This window comes from Phragmites australis, chromosome 1, assembly GCF_958298935.1.
Source record: "Phragmites australis chromosome 1, lpPhrAust1.1, whole genome shotgun sequence".
NCBI classification, from domain to species: Eukaryota; Viridiplantae; Streptophyta; class Magnoliopsida; order Poales; family Poaceae; genus Phragmites; species Phragmites australis.
Genome location: NC_084921.1, coordinates 56,312,200 through 56,328,305, shown reverse-complemented (window position 1 = coordinate 56,328,305; position 16,106 = coordinate 56,312,200).

Below are 16,106 nucleotides of genomic sequence, written 5' to 3'. Positions count from 1 at the left end.
ATTCTATACAATGGTTCAACAAGATGCTTTCTTTGGTCTTATTGAGGAAAAGCCAGTTTTTAAGCATAAATGGATCAATTGGACATATATTCGAAGTCAACCTAACTTGGCAGCTCTAGAAAATATCTTTCAAGAGTTAGGGCTTTATGAGTTTCTTAATCTGAAATGTCCTTGGAATGAGGGTGTTATCAAACAGTTTTATGCCACAGTAGAGATATCTCATGAAAATCAGATAATTGAATGGATGACAGGGACAAAGAAATATCAAGCTTCTTTTCAGGATTTTGCTAATGTTGTTAGAATTCCTTATGATGAAGTTTTTGATTCTCGTGATGTGCATAGAGAAGTGGTCTTAACTAAAAATGAATGGGACATTTATTATGAAGCACAAGGAGTTGTTCCCAGAGTTATCCTTGGGACTGTTACAGGCTTAAAGGTGCTCTCGGCTGCCATTAACAAAATCATGAGAGCCACCTTTGCTCCTAAGAGTGGGAACAATGAGGCCATTCGGGATATCCATTGGAATCTTATTGATCATATCATGAAGAGGCACAAAATTAATGTCATTAAGTATATTCTAAGGGAAATTGATCATATCACTGTGAGCATTAAGCTAAATCTCTACTTTGCTCCTTATATTATGTCTCTTGTGCTTCTAAAGATCAACTTCCCAAGATCATCTTGTACTTGCAAGCATCTGGGTTATCAGCCTTTCAAGGTAAATCCAGAAATTCTTCGTAGAGGTCTGGATGATCAAGATGTACCTCAGGGAGGATAGGGCGGTGAACATCAGCATTATGTCCCTCCTGCAGCACATCCAGTCCAAGAGGCAGCTCAAGCAGATGCACCACAGTGGTTCTTAGGCTTTCAGCAGCAATTTCATGATTTTCAACAGGAGTTTGCAGGCTTTCAACAGCAATTCACAGATTTCCAGGCCCATCCTCCTGCGTCCTTCTTTCAGCCGGTCATTCAAGCACATCGGAATGATATTGCTCTTGATAAAGAGGACATTGCAGCTCAGAACAGAGAACTGACTGAAATGTTCAACAATGTGTCTCTTGAGCAGCAAAATCTGCAACATGAGCTTCATGAATTCACTAGCAGCTTTGCCTCTTTCACTCAGCACTTCTATAATGTCTATCCACGGCCTCCTCCACCTCCTCCGAGTGATGAGTAGACCTTTTTTGTACTTGATGCCAAAGGGGGGGAAGAAATGGAGATTTGTCATATTTCTATTATTTGCTTATGCATATGAACTTATGTGATGTTTGTTGCATTGCATTTTAATTTATTTGTATTGCATAAGTACTATGTTTGAACTATGTGTTTATTGTAATATGTGATGGACTATGTTTAATCTCTTGTGTATCTTTGTATTCATCACAATATTCTTGTTCTATATTTGATTGGATATCTTGAGGAAGAAGCACTTTGATGATATGTTTTTTAGAAATTTCTTTGTTATATTCTCTTCCTCTGATTCAAGAAAGTAAGGTAAACTCCGTCAAAATTTTCATTACAATCTATGTCATGTGCCATTTATTCTTCTTTATTTTTTATGGACACATATGTAGGGAGAGCTTACCTTACAATGAGTTTGTACAGCATGTAATTTCTTCAAATTTCACATCTTTGAAATTCTTGCTATAGAAACTCACCCTCGAGTCTTCTTTATGCCTTGTGCTAAAAGTGGGCTCGAAACTTTATACACAACACTTCATTGAGATATTGTCATCAATTACCAAAAAGGGGGAGATTGAAAGCATCTAGGCCCCTAAATTGGGTTTTGATAATTAATGACAATATATCTTTGTGAACTAACTCGTTTAAATTGAGTTGTGAAAAGGTTAGTCACGAAGATGTTGCGGAGCTAGAAAGATGCATGTATGAAAGGCGTAAAAGGCTAGCTCAAGGCAAAGCTATATGTTAAGGCATTTTAATTTTGCTGGTCAAAGGTGCTTAGAGAAGAAAATAATCGGATTTATAGGATAAATACCGTATTATAAAGAGGGGTTGATGTATGGTTACTTGAAGCTTCTATAGTGCCAACTTGCTCAAACTTGCATTCATATAGATGTCAAAATCTTGTTTGAGAGAAAAAAAGAAGCCTTTTGAAAAGGCTGTCTCTGGGAGTTCTATTGTTGGTGGTCTGGCCGTGCCTCTGGGCGGTTTGACCGCTGTCTTCTTCAGAGCAGCGCTTAAGTTTTTCTGCTTGTCGGTCTAACCGGTGTGATCTGGGTGCTCGCTCGGTCTGATCGAAAGCTCGGGGTGCTCGCTCGGTCTGACCGGGGTGCTCGCTCGGTCAAACCGCTGTATAAGTTTCGGCAGCTTGGCTTTCTTGTGTGTGCTCGGTCTGACCGGAGGGTCAGCTCGGTCAAACCGGCCACGTACAGAGACTTTCCGTGCTGACGGTCTGTCTTAGGGGGTCAGCGGTCAGACCGTCCGGCCGTGTCTCAAAGTCAAATTAGCCGCTGGCTGTTAGCGGATGTTTCGGCTGGTCTGACCGACATTGGGCTCGGTCAGACTGCCAAAGTCAAACTTCGCGTGTCAGAGCACTGTAACGGTCGAATTTCTTGGGTTGGCTATAAATATGAAGTGTGCTGGTCATTTGGATCTCTCCCTTGCACTCCAAACACTTCATACACATTCTTGGAGCTCTTGTTTCTCCTCTCTCACTCACTTTGCTTAGAGATTGCATTCTTGTGAGATTTGAGAGCATCTAGTGCATAAACTTGAGAGTTTGAGCATTTGAGCACTAGTGGATCTTCAAGCAAGCGTCATCGGCTTTTTACTCTTGGAGGATGCCGCCTCCTAGACGGCTTGGAGGTTGTGGCACCATCGAGCCCTTCGAGGTAATTGTGAAGGAGCCGCGGTGGTGGTTGTGAAAGGCTTGAGCACGCCTTGTTGGAGTGACGAAGTGCATCGCTAGTGGAATTGAGGTTTGAGTAGTTCTTGTCAATTCCGGCTTAAGATCAAGTTGCTCGGTGTGAGCCTTTTCTTTTGCGAGATTTGACACTTGATAGAGAAGCGGATTGAAGCTTGAACTCACCTCAACGTGGATTAGGGGTGATCGGCAAATCACCGATACCACGGGAAAAATTCTTTGTGTTCCTTGAGCAATTTTCTTTAATGTTGAGCTATTTACCTTTCATGCAATTTACTTAAGTAATTTATATTCCTAGACTTTGAATTGTTGCTTGTCACCTTAGGTTTGCAAACCTTCTATATAGCTCTAGTTGTCCCATTTATTGCTTTTGTGATCATAAGTTTAAATTCCGCAAGTTTTCTTAATCGCATTGCAATTAGTTTTAAAACCGCCTATTCACCCCCCCCCCCTCTAGTCGGTATCCTTGATCCTACACCTTTCTCATTCTCTCCCTCTCCAGCAACTGGGCCGCAGCCAAGCCACTGGCCCAGCCTCTCATCAAGCGCACCGGCCCACACCATCGTTCCCTCGCGCTGGATACCGGTCGTCCGCTGGGCCACGTGTCACTCATTCGACCGTCGCCCATGTGCCTCCTCTCCCTCTCCTCCCTCCTTCCCCTTCCAGTGCATCGCGCTCGCCACCGGCCGTTGTTTCCCTCCAAGAAAGTCTCTTGACTGGCTTCCCCCTTTCTCCGCTCTCTCTCTCTCTGCTGCCCATGCCTCTGCGCTGTGACTTTCACGGCCCACGCGCTTGGCCGGCGCAGAGCATGCCTATGCTCTGGGAAATAAGGTGGGCACCGACCGCCACCTCACCGCCGATGTCCCGTAATGCCAGCACATCGCACTACCTCTCCAGTTCCCTCTCCTCTCTATAAATGGCAGGCCCACGCTCCTCTCCTCCCCCTTTTCTGTTTCTCCGCCGCTGCACCCCTTGTTCACCCCACCGTCGCTCGCCATCGCCGACCCACCGTCGACTTGCTGCTGAGGAGCCTAGGAGCTCGATGCCATCCCCGTGCAACTGCCCGTCAGCCAGAAGCCGACGTGAGCCACCTGCACATGGAGCCGAGTTGTCCGCTGTCACCTCTTTGACAAGCCACCGTCCACCACGAGCAACATGCCGTCGTTCACCTTTTTGGTGAGCGTCTTATCCCGCTAGCATCGCGTAGATAGCATGTAGGCGTCCCAGTGCCCCTCCCTTATCTAGATGCCACGCACCATCATGAGCTTGCTCTCTGTTGCCATGTAGCTATCGCTGCCGGCGTGTTCCTTGCCCTGTGTTGTTACTGGCCATCGCGCCATGTTGCCGGGGGGGCCAGTGGCCCATTTTCTTGCAGGTTGGCACATCCCCATGTGTAACACCCTACTTTACAACTAAGCAAATTTATACGAAAATGAAAAAATTTGGCAGTATTTCCTCTATAGGGACGGTATAACTGACCACAAAAGAAAGAAACCACAGGCAGATAATATATGATATAAACAACATATAGAAATTTTCATGACGCTACCAGCGTCTTACCACAACATATACAAAACAACTTTTTCAAGCGTGAAACTTAATACAAAACGAACGACAGACCGCCAAAAGCATAATTCTAAACACCGATTGAGTTATCGACATCGTGATGAGGTAGTGCGTGCAACTACCCAGATCCATCCCCAAAATGCACGTCAACATTCTAAACATACTTGTAAAAGATTTAATGGGGGCGGGGTGAGACGAGCTCAGCAAGTAACAGCTATGAATATAAACATATCTCACCCAATTCAAGAGTATTTGGGAATTAAACATTCTTCTCACAACAACAAGAAAAAAACACATGGTTTTAAAAAGAATATCTTTTCGGAAGTATTTATCAAGAAAGTAACGACAGACTCCAACCCGGTATCCCACAAAATATGGCATTTAACTTCCAGAATTCTGTATTCTTCAAATATCATATAAATGTATGAATGCCATGATGCAACTCCATTTGAGAGCTGGACGATGTCAACCTCTCATGCAACTCCATGTACTGGTACGAATCACGCACGATGGCAGTGATCGGCCTTTATCACCATGTGAAGTGCATAAATGCATATGTATGCATGTGAATTGACGTCAATTCTTAATTTCCTTTTGATGACTCGTGATAAAAAAAACACCACAACTGATTCATGATGACAATGGTACAGTCCAAATCAATAAGAAGAGCATGGATTTAATTAATCAAATGCAACATCATCCATGATTTGAATGAATTAGAAAATGCCATATACTTCAATGTTATTTGCAAAAGAAGACATGAATATAAATATAGCACTGAATTACACCCCCCACGTTACTTGCCTTTCACCAAAAGCGACGAAGAAATTTCGATTAAGTACGTCCGGAAGTAGTACCACCTGCACAGGTATATTATTAGCACTAAAACAGATTTAAAACACATAAAATATGAAGCGTCATTCCTACGCCTAAAAACGTCGCATATACGCCTATATTTCAGAAAACCGAACAGAAAACCGTATCACATGAAATGATACACTATTTCCAATTCAGAGTCGAATCAAAGTTCTCACTAATTAGACTTTGCTCCGTTCAAAGAAATGAATGTTTCGACTCGGATGTCATATCTTCGGATCAATAATGATTATCGAAACGAATCGGACTATTGATCACATGAAATGATACGACATGAATTGATTGATTTAATCTAACCATAAACGTCTAGAAATTACTGAAGAAACACCATTGGAGGATTGACGACGAATCTGACAAAATTGTGAAAATTCCAACTTTTCCCTTTTTCTTCCTTTTTTTTCTTTTCTCTTTCTTCCCTTTTTTCTTTTCTCTTTCTTTTTCTTCTCTCTCCTTTTTTTCTTTTCTTTCTCTTTCCTGGCTTCCTTCTTCGGCCGGCTTCCTTGCTTGCTCTTCTGTTTTCTCAGCAACGACGCAATGGCGGCCGGCAACGACGCAACAGCAGCCAGCAACGACGCAAAGACGGCGGTGGCCCGGCACGACGGCGGTGGCTCAGCGCACACAGCAGCAGCAACGGTGGCACGCAGCACAGCGCAAGCGCACAGCAGCGGTGGCGAGGCACGCGGACGACACGCAGAGGCAGCAGCGCGTGGCGCACGTGGACAGGCGGCGACTGGGGGGGAGAGAGAGAGAGAGAGAGAGAGAGAGAGACGAACGCGAGAGGCAGCATGAAGTCTCTGGATGGGTCGGGGTGACGACCGATCCATCCGGAGCTTTATCTTCTTTTTTTATTTTTTATTTTAACAAACAACGGTCTAAATTTATTGGGCTTGTGACGGGTCACAAAGTGCCCGGAACGGACATATGAATAGCAAAATGGGTTCATCTCGACGAGATGAACGCAACCACGGTCTCCGATCGTCCATACGAGCAACGAATCAAAAAGTCAATTTTTGGTCAAATCCCCTTTTTTCTCTCAAATATTTGGTATTACATTCTTCTCCCCCCCCCCCCCTTAAAGGAATTCGTCCCCGAATTCTGCCGCTTCCATGGCAACTATGGAATAGAGGTAAAATATTTCAAAACTTATGACTCACCAGTCTCAAAGAGCTCAAGATACTGCTTGCGTATTTGTTCTTCAAGTTCCCAAGTTACTTCTTGTTCTGATTGATTTGTCCAAAGGACTCTCACAAACTTGATAGTTCTCCTTCTCTTGACCCGCTCTGAGGAATCCAGAATACGTACTGGGTGGCACTTTATGATCAGATCTTTCTCTATCGTGATTGATTCAACATCAATTTTATGCTCAGGGTCTCTCAGATATTTTCTTAGCATAGAAACATGAAAAAAAATAATGTACTCCACTCATTGAGTCTGGTAATTCAAGACGGTACGCCAAACTGCCTACTCGGGCTGTGATTAGAAATGGGCCAATGTACCTCGGGTTAAGCTTTCCAGAGATACCAAAATGTACAACACATTTGGTTGGCGACACTCTGAGAAGAACATAGTCACCAACTGTAAATTCTAGGTCTCGTTTCCGGATATCTGCATAGCTCTTCTATCGACTTTGAGTAGCCAACAGGTTCTGACGTATTTGGTATACCTTTTTTGATGTTTGCTGAACCAAATCTGGACCAAGTAGTGATCTCTCTCCAACAGAATCCCAACACAAAGGGGAAACACACCTTCGACCATACAAGGCCTCAAAAGGAGCCATCCGAATACTAGCTTGATAGCTATTATTATAAGTAAAATCTACTAGGGCTAGATGATCTTCCCAATTGCCTTTCCAAGATAAGACACAAGCACGAAGCATGTCCTCCAAAGTCTGAATGGTCCGCTCTGACTGACCATCCGTCTGAGGGTGGAAGGCTGTGCTAAGAGAAAGTTTTGTGCCCAAGGCACTTTGCAAACTCTGCCAAAACTGAGATACAAATTTGGAATCCCGATCTGAAATGATCGATTTTGGCACACCATGCAACCTCACTATTTCCCTGATATACAAGGGAGCCAAATCATGTGCCGAACTGGTGGTCTTCATTGGGATGAAATGTGCGGATTTGGTAAGCCTATCCATGATAACCCAAATAGCATCTCTGCCTCGAGGTGAACGAGGCAACCCAACAACGAAGTCCATAGTGATATGTTCCCATTTCCATTCTGGGATTTCTAAGGATTGCATTAATCCTGCAGGTCTTTTATGCTCAGCCTTTACTTGTTGGCAAACACCACAAGCTACAACGTACTTAGCAATATCCACTTTCATCCTTTTCCACCAAAAATTTTGTTTTAGGTCTCAATACATTTTGGTTTCACCTGGATGAATAGTATAAGGAGTCCGGTGAGCTTCTCTCAATATATCCATTTTCACATCTGCCTTCTGTGGTACACAAAGACGTCCTCTAAAGCGTATTGCACCATGCTCATCCACACTAAACTCTTTTGATTTTCCCGCGGAAATTCTCTTTCGAACTTCTAAAAGAAGACGATCATGCTGTTGAGCTTCACGTACATGTTCAGGTATAGCAGATTGGATGATCATTTGAGTTTCTTTCTGCACAGTGCCAGCAAAGCAAAAAGATATCCCCATCCGATCCAAGTCTGAATGTAGGGACATTATTGCTTTAGGTACACATGTTCTGCTAAGAGCGTCAGCTACCACATTTGCCTTTCCGGGATGATACTGAATTGTCAGATCATAGTCTTTGATTAACTCTAACCATCTTCGCTGTCTCAAATTCAAATCTCTTTGAGTGAAAATGTACTTGAGACTCTTATGATCAGTGAAAATATCACATGACTCACCATACAAGTAATGCCTCCAGCTCTTCAAGGCAAAAACCACTGCAGCCAATTCTAAGTCATGAGTGGGATAATTATGTTCATGAGTTTTCAATTGTATGGAAACATATGCAATTACCCGACCTTCTTGCATAAGCACACAGCCAAGTCTGATTCGAGAAGCATCCGTGTAAACTATGAAACGCTTACCACTCTCAGGCAAAGCCAAAATAGGAGCGTTCACCAACTTATTCTTTAAGGTTTGGAAACTGACCTCACATTCATCAGTCCATACAAATGGAACGCCTTTTTGAGTAAGTCTAGTCATAGGTTTTGCGATAATGGAGAAATCTTTTACAAAGCACCGGTAATAGCCAGCGAGTCCAAGAAAACTTCGAATCTCTGTCACATTAGATGGTCTTTGCCATTCTAATACTGCAGCAACATTCTTTGGGTCCACAATAATACCATGCCGATTAATAACATGACCAAGAAATCCTACTTCTTCGAGCCAAAAGGCACATTTCTTTAGCTTTGCATAAAATTTATTCTTTCGAAGAGCCTCCAACACTAAACTGAGGTGCATCTCATGTTCCTCTTTTGACTTGGAATAAATCAATATATCATCGATGAAAACCACCACAAAGACATCTAGATATTCATGGAGCATCCGGTTCATGGCTTCCACAAAAACAGTAGGGGCATTCGTTAGTCCAAAAGACATAACCACATATTCAAAATGCCCATACCTTGTATTGAAAGCCATCTTCTCAATATCCTCATCTCGGATTCGCAATTGGTGATAACCCGATTGCAAATCAATCTTCGAAAATATCATAGCACCCCTCAACTGATCGAAAAGATCATCAATACGAGGTAGAGGATATTTGTTTTTGATTGTCACTTGATTAAGCGTCCGATAATCCACACAAAGCCTTTTAGTGTCATCTTTCTTATTCACAAATAAAACAGGAGCAGCCCAAGGCGACGTACTCGGTCTGATAAATCCCTTAGCAAGGAGTTCATCTAATTGCTTCTTCAATTCCATTTGTTCCATTGGAGCCATTCGATACGGAGTCTTATAAATAGGTTGTGTGCCTGGAATCAACTCAATACGGAAGACTAGTCCTCGTTCAGGAGGTAATCCTGGAAGCTCACTAGGAAACACATCAGAATAATGACACACTACTGGAATATCTTCCACGTGTAGAGTGACATCCTACCCTTCAACCAATGACCAAAGAGCACCAGATTTCCACATCCATCGGTTAGGGAAAATCCTGCACAACATGGAAAGTGCATATGGCAAGGCCTTCCCTTGGAAAGTAATCTCCCCTCCTGATGGAGCTCGCAGGGTGATGATTTTCAAAGAACAAGAGATAATGGCTTGGTATTGGGCAAGCCAGTCCATACCAAGAATAACGTCAAAGGACTCTAAATTGATCATCACCAAGTTAGCTGTGAATTCCTCATCTCCAATATTTATAACACACCCCGGGCAAACATAAGAACTGGATATAAGACCACTGGGGGAGTTAACTACCACAGGTTGCCCAATTTGTTGTACTGATAGTCTCGCTCGTCTAACGAAGTCTACCGAGACAAAGGAAAAGCTAGCTCCAGAATCAAATAAAACATGTGCATCAAAGGAGTCCACGGGTAAGATACCTATCACCACGTCATTGTGACCTCCGGTCTCAGCACTAGGTAAAGTATATAACCCAGAAGGTGTCTGAGATGAAGAGGTTCCTGCAGTGTGGGAAGAAGATGCCCCAATCATTGGCAATGTTAGTGTAGAAGTTCCCTAAGGAATCATAGGCTGATGTGACCAGTAAGGCCCAGTGGGAACTGCAGAAGGAAGATAATACTGCATCGGTGGAGCCATCGGGCCAGTAATGACTGTAGGAGTAGGAGTAGCAGCCAATACATGTGCTGATCCCTTAGATGAAGAAGAAACCCCAGAAAAAGAAGATACTGGTTCCCACCTGATACGACTGTTCGGGTTTCTGTGACACACCACATCCTTGTGGCCTGGACGGCCACATACTGAACAGTTCCCCTTCCAAAAACATTCACTCTGCATATGTGAATCACCACACTTAAAGCACACCAAACCAAAACCGGGTTTAACCACTGTACGAAATTGGGTACTGGTGCCTGGAGGATGTATCTGAGAGGATCCACCACGGTATGGTTGGCGACGTTGTTGTCCCTTGTACTTCTTATGGATGGGACCACCAAAATGACTCTTCTTCTCTTCTGGTCCTTTATGCTGATCTGCTCCCGACATCTTGCGAATATCATCAGTATAAGATTGCTGCAACTCAACACCAGAAGCTTGTTCAACCATAGAGCGAAAATCTGTAACAACAAAAGCACCAAGGACATGACGGATAAAAGGCTTCAAACCCTATCTGAAACGTCTAGCCTTCTCTGCATCATCGTGGGCTACATGAGGTACAAAGTGCACAATTTGATTAAAGCCCACTTCATACTCTGCCACTGATTTCTGACCTTGTGTATAGTTGTTTAAGTCAATTTGCATTTTATCCAGAAAAGTAGCTGGATAAAATCTCCTCTCAAATTGTCTAACAAACTCAGACCAGGTAAGATCCCCATGGGCAACAGTCCTAGCTGACTGTACACATCTCCACCAGATCTGGGCTTCTCCCTTCATCAACTGTATCACATATCTAATCTTGTCTCGAGGCAACACATCAAAAGCATCCAGCTGCATTTCTATATAGGCAAGCCAATCTGCAGCCTGAATTGGAGTCCCTGATCCATCAAAGGAGTCCAATTTCATACTAATCCATCCACGGAGCGTTACCCCACTAGTAGCATCCTCTTCAGGTATCTCACGTGCCACAACTCTAGCAGCAGCAGGAGTATTTGGAACAGCCTGCCTCAATGCCCTTAACTCTTCTTGTATCTCCTTCATAGTGGTCATTAATTCCGTTTGACTGATACTTCTTGGTTGAGAGGACTCAACCTCAGCGGCCGATAACTATGCATCACCATGACCTGGGACTGTTGTACGACTACGACCTGCCTCATTACCTCGACCACGACCTCGCACCTTTGGCGGCATAGCTACAAACACCACAATGGATAAGTAAACAAGCACTAAACTGCAAACATACTTCAAACAAATGAACTAAAGGGAATATAGCGGAACAAGGCATATGAAAAGATATGCAAACCCTTTCCCATTCTACATGTGCAAGTGTGTCAAGTTATTAACTTCTTACCCTAGAACCTAAAGCCTAGGCTCTGATACCAAGCTGTAACACCCTACTTTACAACTAAGCATATTTATACGAAAATGGAAAATTTGGCAGTATTTCCTCTATAGGGGCGGTATAATTGACCACAAAAGAAAGAAATCACAGGCAGAAATATATGATATAAACAACATATAGAAATTTTTACGACGCTACCAACGTCTTACCACAACATATACAAAACAGCTTTTTCAAGCGCGAAACTTAATACAAAACGAACGACAGACCGCCAAAAGCATAATTCTAAACACCGATTGAGTTATCGACATCGTGATGAGGTAGTGCGTGCAACTACCCAGATCCATCCTCAAAATGCACGTCAACATTCTAAACATACTTGTAAAAGATTTAACAGGGGGCGGGGTGAGACGAGCTTAGCAAGTAACAGCTATGAATATAAACATATCTCACCCAATTCAAGAGTATTTGGGAATTAAACATTCTTCTCACAACAATAAGAAAAAAACACATGGTTTTAAAGAGAATATCTTTTCAGAAGTATTTGTTGAGAAAGTAACGACAGACTCCAACCCGATCTCCCACAAAATATGGCATTTAACTTCCAGAATTCTGTATTCTTCAAATATCATATAAATGTATGAATACCATGATGCAACTCCATTTGAGAGTTGGACGATGTCAACCTCTCATGCAACTCCATGTACCGGTACGAATCACGCACGATGGCAGTGATCGGTCTTTATCACCATATGAAGTGCATAAATGCATATGTATGCAAGTGAATTGACGTCAATTCTTAAGTTCCTTTTGATGACTCGTGATAAAAAAAACACCACAACTGATTCATGATGACAATGGTACAATCCAAATCAATAAGAAGAGCATGGATTTAATTAATCAAATGCAACATCATCCATGATTTGAATGAATTAGAAAATGCCATATACTTCAATGTTATTTGCAAAAGAAGTAAGACATGAATATAAACATAGCACTGAATTACACCCCCCACGTTACTCGCCTTTCACCAAAAGCGACGAAGAAATTTCGATTAAGTACGTCCGGAAGTAGTACCACCTGCACAGGTATATTATTAGCACTAAGACACATTTAAAACACAAAATATGAAGCATCGTTCCTACGCCTGAAAACGTCGCATATACGCCTATATTTCGGAAAACCAAACAGAAAACCGTATCACATGAAATGATACACTATTTCCAATTCAGAGTCGAATCAAAGTTCTCACTAATTAGACTTTGCTCCGTTGAAAGAAATGAATGTTTCGACTCGGATGTCGTATCTTCGGATCAATAATGATTATCAAAACGAATCGAACTATTGATCACATGAAATGATACGACATGAATTGATTGATTTAATCTAACCATAAACGTCTAGGAATTACTGAAGAATCACCTTTGGAGGATTGACGACGAATCCGACAAAATTGCGTAAATTCCAACTTTCCCTTTTTCTTCCTTTTTCTTCTTTTCTCTTTCTTCCCTTTTTTCTTTTCTCTTTCTTTTTCTTCTCTCTCCTTTTTTTCTTTTCTTTCTCTTTCCTGGCTTCCTTCTTCGACCGGCTTCCTTGCTTGCTCTTCTGTTTCTCGGCAACGACGCAACAGCAGCCGACAACGACGCAACGACGGCGGCGACCCGGCGCGATGGCGGTGGCTCAGCGCACGCAGCAGCGGCGACGGCGGCGCGCAGCGCAGCGCAGGCGCACGGCAGCGGCGGCGAGGCACGAGGGCGACACGCAGAGGCAGCAGCGCGCGGTGCACGTGGACAGGCGGCGACGGGGGGAGAGAGAGAGAGATGAACGCGAGAGGCAGCACGAAGTCTCTGGATGGGTTGGGGTGACGACCGATCCATCCGGAGCTTTATCTTTTTTTATTTTTTTTTTAACAAACAACGGTCTAAATTTATTGGGCTTGCTACGGGTCACAAAGTGCCCGGAACGGACATATGAATAGCAAAATGGGTTCATCTCGACGAGATGAACGCAACCACGGTCTCCGATCGCCCATACGAGCAACGGATCAAAAAGTTCATTTTTGGTCAAATCCCCTTTTTTTTCTCTCAAATATTTGGTATTACACCATGCAGGGGAGGTGTTGTCCAAATTGCGCCGCGATGCTGTCTCCTCACCGGCCGTGATCTGGCACCGCATTCGCCGCTGACCACCATCGAGATGCTCCCAACCGAGTCCACCATGTTGAATAGAAGCCCGACGTTGAACTCCCGTCGATGAACTCCGATGAGAGCCTCCCTCCAGCGAGCTTTCCCAAGTGCGCCACCGTAAATTCCTCGCCGACGGCTGAATCCCCTCCCCTTCACCACTCTCGCGCGCCTATGCTCTTGCGTATACCGGCCAGCGGGCCATGACTAGGCATGGCCGAGTCAGCCTTGGCTCGGCCCAATGGCCAGCTGGCCGGCCTAGCCGGCCCAACCACCAAACGGGCCACTTAGTGGACCGTTCTACCTCTGTGGCCCGTTAGCCAACCAGCCTAAGACCCGAGCAGGCCTGCATTGTGCGGGCCTAGAGGCAAACTCTTTCTGGTTAAAAGGCCGATGCTTGGAAATGTTGATCATTGTACAACCGAACATGATTTTTTGGGTTCGGTTATGTCTTCTCTAGTGGAAGAAAAGTTTGAAATAGCTGAATCCAAGGATCAAAGAAAGCCTTTAATTGATTATTTTGAGGATCCAAGCAAAATTGTGGATGGTTAGCTTCTTAAGTGCTTGGATATGGATCAAGCAAGAGTTGCTATGGATGAAGTACATGAAGACATATGTGGCACGCATCAATCAGCACGCAAGATGAAGTGGTTATTGAAAAGACTTGGTTTTTATTGGCCTACTATGCTTGATGATTGCTTCAGGTATTATAAAGGATGTGAGTCATGCCAAAAATTTGGTGATATTCAGTTAGTTCCCGCTGGTATGATGCATCATGTTATCAAACCATGGTCATTTCGAGGATAGAGCTTGAATTTTATTGGTCAAATACATCCTCCATCATCTAAAGGTCATCGCTTTATTTTGGTGGCTACTGATTATTTCACCAAGTGGGCTGAAGTTGTTCCTCTCAAAAACACGACACATAAGGAGGTAATTGGTTTTATTTTGGAGCACATTGTTCATAGATTCGGCATTCCGCAAACTTTAACCACGGATAAAGGTACTTCATTCATATCGTATCGGGTACGTGAATTTGCCGAGTCACTCAAAATTAAGTTTCTTAATTCATATCCATATTATGCTCAGGTCAATGGTCAGGTCAAATCTAGTAATAAAATTTTGATTAAACTTATCAAGAAGAAAATAGATGAACATCCTAGAAGGTGGCATGAGGTTCTATCGAAGGCTTTGTGGGCACATCATATATCTAGACATGGTGCCACTAAAATAATGGCGTATGAACTTATTTATGGACAAGAAACAATTTTATCTGTTGAAGTGAATCTTAATGCTTTGAGATTGACTGAGCAGAATAACTTGTCGATTGTAGATTATTATGATATAATGATGGACAGGATTGATGAAGTGATGGATGAAAAGTTGAAGGCTTTGATGGAGATCAAGAAAGACAAGTTGAGGGTAGCCAAAACGTACAACAAGAAGGAAAAAAGCAAAGTCATTTCAGGTTGAGGATCTTGTGTGGAAGACTATCATGCTAGTTGGATCAAAGAACAGTAAGTTTGGTAAGTGGTCTCCAAGCTGGGAAGGTCCATACAGAGTTGTAAGTATTATTCCTGAAAATTCTTATTTGTTAGAAACTTTAAAAAGAGATAAATTGAATAGAGTTATTAACGGACGATACTTGAAGAAATATTATCCTAGTGTATAGCAAGATGCTTAGAGCAGATGTGATGTAAAATTTATGGCCAATATTTTGCTTGTCATCACCTTAAGGAGCATCTAAGGCCGGTGTTTTGATCACGTCCTGAGAAAGGTAAGAGAAGAGATAACGCATTGTCTATACCAGTTCTATCATGCAATTATATTTTTTGGTAAGCAAACTTTACCCAAAAATAAGAGAGCATGTATTGATGACAAGAGTTGGTATTTATAGTGGTCATTACAGTGGAATGAGATCAGTACCTCCGATTTGTGAACAGTACCTCTGACCAATGTACAAAATCACGACCAACGACCAGGTGACCACGACCAGGTAATGCGGATAGATGTTCGGATCGAGAACGTAGTTGAATCGAAGAAGGTCGAACTGCAATAAACGATACTCGAGTAGATATATAAGAATTTATGTGGCTGAATAGGAAATATATATTAATTATAGAAAGTTTAAAGATCAAAAAGCATAGCCAAATCATATCTATAAGTTTTATTCAGTTTGTATTAAAAGTCTTGATCTTGTATGGCTAAGATCTATCGCCTTTCAAATATGAGAGGGTCATAGCCGATTGAAATCATCAGCCAATCGATCAAATAGAATTTACAATATCTTTCAGCTTTTGCCTAGCTCCTGTAGTCTCATTCTTTTTTTTCATCTATATTGCTACACGTTCTTGATCTCGACGATTTAGGACAACCCGTCAGTCATCCGCGCTCTGACGGGATCCCTCCCGAGCCCTTCAAATATGAAAGGATCATAACCGATTGAAATCATCAGCCAATTGATCGAATATAATTTACAATATCTTCGGCTTTTGCCTAACTCCTATAATCTCG